The sequence below is a fragment of the Pecten maximus genome, chromosome 6 (assembly GCF_902652985.1).
Source record: "Pecten maximus chromosome 6, xPecMax1.1, whole genome shotgun sequence".
Classification (NCBI taxonomy): Eukaryota; Metazoa; Mollusca; class Bivalvia; order Pectinida; family Pectinidae; genus Pecten; species Pecten maximus.
The window spans coordinates 13729031-13735076 of record NC_047020.1 but is presented as its reverse complement, the minus strand read 5'-3'; positions in this window follow the sequence as shown (position 1 = coordinate 13735076).

Below are 6046 nucleotides of genomic sequence, written 5' to 3'. Positions count from 1 at the left end.
TTGATTAACATTTCTTATTTATTTCTACTGTGAAAATATAAGCCATTTTAAACACATATGTACTATATCCAATACACATGGGCCATATACCGCACCTAGGTATCTTACATTTGGACACCCTTGGTTTAACACCAGAACTGACAATCTTAGAACATGTCAACATTTCTTTAAAATGTCTAGGTTGCTGTCAACTATGTAAAAAGTGTGTTATCAAAATTGTTTCGTATAGGCTTTTACTTTACCTCAACTCTTTACATTGTTTTTATTACGGTAAAGACATTTAAATTTCGTGGGTTCCTTTTCAGTATCTTTTTTATGCAAGTTTTACCACCTCAAATTGATAGCATTGAGCTTTTGACCATTTTTGTCACATTTTCAAGGTGAGCAATCTCTTTTCTAACATACAAAATCATTTAATTAGAAAACTTTGATAATAAAGCTGGACAGGGCGTCGTCCCTTTCTATAACTACTACTGAAAAGTTACCTGTCTTGCAACTTAAGTGTATGCAGGCGATTTTGTAATATCCTTACAGCCGACAGAATGGTCGTGTAGTAGTACATTGGTCTATCCAGTGATTAATGGCGAAATATGGCATATATATCAAATAAACATGTAACATATACATGTCCTTAATAATTCACATAGTTCAAAAGAGTTAATGTACATATTTATTACATCTTTCTTAACATGTATAGTATTTGCCGGTTCATATATAAAACATATTGTATCAAAAAAAACATCTACACAATAAAAAATAAAGAAAAGAAAAAAACAGGTCTTTAAGACGAAATTTGATCCAGATACATTTATCAGTACAGCAGAAGGAAACACTTTAATTACTTTTCACCTTTTTGGGGCCTACTCAACATCGCGACTACTGCACCAAATAATCCTCTAAACGAAATTTGATAAAAATATATTAAGCAGTTCTGAAGTATTATTACTTCAAAGGATTTATCAGACTCTTGAAGGCCAGACGCACTGTTACAAATTGATACAAATTCAGTTCCCTTTCACCCACGGATGATTTCATTCCTGCAGAAAGAAAAGAGAATATAGACATAAAAACTAAATCGTAATTTTAACGAAATATCGAGAAAACGAAGGAAAACTATAACATTTATCTGAATTTGCATGGATTGGAGTCCACTGAAAAAAATACAAGGAGAATGCGACCAGGCGTTCCCACAGAATATCGTCTTTTCCTTTATCAACGACACCCGCAGTACAAATTTGAGCCAATCCGGGTTCAATCACATTCTCAAAATGAGAAGCTACGTTGGTATCAATGGAACCCCTAGATATTTCAACAAGCATCGAACACAGTGGGAATAGAATAGTTCGGAATGAGACCATGTCGTCAATAAGACGTCCCCATAGTCTGTATCAATCTACATTTCTCATAATCTGGTGTTGTTATGTTTTCGTTTGTAATTGAAATCGTGATAATTGGACTAAGTCCTTGAACATTGTAAACACCGTACATATAGGTAGGGGAAGCATGCATGGGTGTCGGTATATAGACAGGAGTGTTTATGCCAATAGTCTTGTAAGATTTGGTCACCATTTTTTTTCTATCAGAATCATTATCACGATTTAATCTTCAGTTTATTTTCTCGTCGCATATTTTACGAAATATGCGTCCGTATAATTCACAGCTCATATCGCCGTTTTTAGGGAATGGAAGCTCTCATTACAACAGAACGAGCTGGTTTCTTACGCTTGGAATGAGGAAATTGTTGTGTAAAGGGTATTGATGGAAAAAACGTTCTTATGGATTGGATGATCAATATCAATCAAAGATCTTCGGAGTTTTTAAAAAATCCTGAGTAAACAGTAACCCAATCGAACTGCAGGTCTGACTTAATTGTCCTAAGAAAGGTGATACGAAGTTCAGATCAAGTCAGAATTACAATTAAAAGGTTGTTTATAAGGATTCCTACGAAATTTAGGAGTCGCATACAAAACAAAACGGATCCCCATCCTCCTCGATATCAGGGAATTCGAAAGATTTGATACTGAAACATGATTTGACAGTATTTCGTCTTTAGAAAACTCGAACATGTGTAGTAGGGATATCTTAATTTTCTTGTTTCTTTTTTGCAAATATAAAATGTAAAAGTGTTTACAGACGAGAATCAGATTATTATGTTTTATCTGACACAAACGATACGATAGTGAATCTAATGCGTTGAGCTATTGTCTTACCCATTCTCCGACAAATTGAGGATTTGCTACTGTATAGCATGGGCCGTTGGTTGCATGAAAACGTTCGTTGTTTTTCATGGCTCTATGGAAGCATGCAAATAAATACAATTAATAGTGTGTATGTATTATTATTTTAGTATTGTTGCATGGGCTAACTAAGAAAGTTTGTACCCACCAAATAATTCGAAAGTCCAAACCACGAAGAAAGTACACACGAACATTTCATGCAGTATATTGCCACTAATTGGCCGCGCCTCTCAAACTCCCGAGGGCTAGACACAAGGTTTATACGAAATTGTTTTTTCTTAAACAAAGGACACGTCCGACCAAATTTTATCAAAATCGACTCAGTCCTTCATGACTAGTAGCGATTTTAAGGAAAGGTGATGGACGCGTACGACGAACGACTCGCAATAGCATAAGCTCATCTGTCCCTCGGAGGAGGCGATCTTAAATGCGACAGTTTAGTCATATATGCAATAAATGCAATAATTTAAAAATAGGAAATAACATTATGAACTTAACTATTACGAAAGTACTTTCTTCAATATGCTATTTGTTTTAAACCCACCTTTGTAAAACGTATATGTATTTTTTAAAACATACCATGACTTTGTTGCTATTGTTTTCAAGGTGCGTAACGGCCCCTGTATTTTATCAACACCTGAAATACCAAATTTGTGTAAATAATTTTGAAGTCGGCCCATTCTTTGCAATACATTCCTTCAAAGCATTAATTAATCAACGTGTTTATCATTCATTGCTTTTTCTTACAAAAACCAAAATTCGTTCACAAACGACTTTTTATGTTTTATTAGTACCGCCTTTAATACGAGGCTCACAACATATCAATCATCCCTCGTAAATCAACACTTGGGTTTACATACATAAGTTATAATTATGTAGTCTTAAAATGCATAATAACAAATTTTTGCCTATATCCTGTCGATTCAAGTGATTTGAAAGTTGTTACGTTGCGTGTGCAAGGCAAATGGTTTTGACTTCGCTTGAAAGACAAAAAATCTAGACCGTAAATATTATTTTCTTCATACAAGCACTAAAGGACATTTGAAGTGCACAATATTGAAAAAAAATAGTCCGTGATATGTTTTACGTACTGACATTCGGAAAAACTGTATAAGCTAATTGGTGACGTCAGAGAGTTTTAAAATTGAAACACCCTTCAATATTCTTTTTATTTTCTTATACAACCATAAATGTATTTACTCTGTCTTCTGAATTTTCGAAGTGGACAAAGTACTTATTTAGTAATCTGATTTGGGTACTATCACCTTTGGTATATTGTTTGGCCCCGGATATGACGCGACAGGTGGCGTTAGTGGTCAAGATGGAGTGTATGATTGGTCAATGAAGCGGTAAAGGCAAAATGCAGAAAAGCAGTTAAAAATGAAACAAAGTTAAGATTCTATGTAAGCTGAATAAGTGGATGTATTTTTTCAAATGACACATTAATAAAATTATATTTCTGATTCAAATGCAGTTTTATTATCACCAAAAATTATTCAAACTGATTCGTTATCATTGCTGAAACGCATTAGTTCGTTAATTCATTTCACCATTATAACCACCAGCATTCAAACTACATGTATGCCGTTTATCTTTTTCAAAGATATTTCTTGTTTTCCAATTGTAACGCGCAGCACGTGTACCGCAGGGGTGCCACGTGTGTCGTACTGCTACCAAGTTTTTGCCCAGGGTTCGACTGCCGCTTTCGCTTGCAGATTCCAAATACAAATGAGTTATTAAGCAATTTTATAAACTGGTGAGAAGGAAAAGAGACTCGTCATATAAAGTTCAACAATTTATTAACATGTGTAAAAATAACAAAGTGACAAAATAATACCCGAGAGACACAGTGAGGGTTTTACAGAAATAAACATCTAGCCTAAATCATATGCCAACCATCGTTTAATAACAAATGAAAATATATACGAAATAAATCTGTTCTACCCCGAGTCTCAAGCACGTGGCATGTCCGGTCAGAATACAACATTTGCTAACCATCCGTCTTTTCTACTTACGAGGTTTCTAACAACCACCCCTCGCCTTACCGGTATAGGATCAGCCCGAGAGTGCTCTCAAAACGGAATAATTCCTTCAAGCAACGACCTGACTTCCGACATGACACCGGCACACGAGACTCAAAGTAAACCAAGTTCTATACATCGAAAATACATCAAATTAATACATGTGGAAATAAAAATACATGTATGATAGTTGCAAATAATATCCAGCAGACAAACTGATATGAAATTTAGGAAAGGATGGGCGACGGTTTGCTAAATAATTTTTAAAAGTCAACGCCACTTACCCTGATGACACCCGGACGAAAAGTGATTGACCCCACAGCAATACGGGTATCTTACGTAACCGGATGTTACTATTTTCCGGAATGAGTCCAAAAACAAGCGAGCGGAACGCAATTGCGATACACAATGCTGTAGGAATTTAATTCGCAGTTGCATTATTAAAATATTCTTAATAATTGTTATTTTTTACCGTCATGGATATTACAAGCCAACCATACTTCAGTTACGCAGTCTTTTAGAATACAAGTTAATTATAAGGATGTAGAACAGCTTGTTACACACAACCAACGATTCATGACTTGCTCGACCCGTTGCTCATGTCCGCCATCGTATCGCGCATAAAAGAATCAAAAGTTAAATTACAGTCTCACAGAAGTGTTTGTTGTTTTGGTTTTTGAGGATTAACGTCCTATCAACAGCCAGTGTGATATGAGGACATGTGTCAATGATAATAAACAAATATACGAAAATGTCCCCATTACTCAAATGATCTCTTTAATGGCCCCTAAATTGAGGACAAAGAAGAACATCTCTGATTCTGCATGGGACTCCTTTAAATCGCCTTCTACGATGAACTTACAGTGGGATACAACGGACCTAAATCTAGGGTTCTGCAATGAACAGAGGCCACCCCAGACCCTGCACGGGTGGAGGGGAAGGGTGCACAATTAGTCGCCTTCGGACATGCAGTTAGATATCTACAGCAGGCAAACGAGGACTGGTTGATAAGTTTTAAGCCTCATATTGAAGGATTTGAATTTCGCCAGACATATTGTATTATTTTTCAACATATCATTCTTCAGTATCTATACACTTTTGCCGGCGGTGTTTAAGGGCCTCAATGCCACTTTTATAAAACTCCTTTTCTTGGCTGTTAACAGAAAGTCATTCAATGCATGTTAGTGTTAGGGTTAGGGTTAGGGTTAGGGTTAGGGCGCCTGATAGCTGTTTTAAGTTTTGGAAATAGCTGAGAGACTGATGGAGCGAGATCAGGTGAATAAGGCGGATGCTCAATCAATTTAAAGCCACAATCGTGAATTGCAGCTATGGCAATGACAGACTATTTCACCCTAACCCTAACCGATTTGTCCATTTTGCAAAAGCTGCTTGTCTTATTTACTAGTAATTCAGAGTGCTACCTCGTCGATATAAACTTACCAAATGAGACCAGTCCTTGGGTACACGGCCCTATATAGTCAGAGAAATGTAGAACTTAAAAAGAACATCCTTGAGTACCTCCTTCAATATTAGGCTCACAACTTATCAATCAGCCCTCGTATCAATTCTCCGCTCCTGTACGGGTTTGATTAGAAGCTTAGAAATAAAATATAAGATTTAAACCATACCTAAAACCGTAAAACTAATAAAGAATAGAGAAAATAAGAAAACAAAAGCTACCATTTTTAATCGCCTTCTCCACTTATTATGATAAGGTTCTTTTCCAAGAAAGGCGACTGAAAATAAAATTGAAAAATTATTTGGTTAATTAATTGTGGTATAATTCAT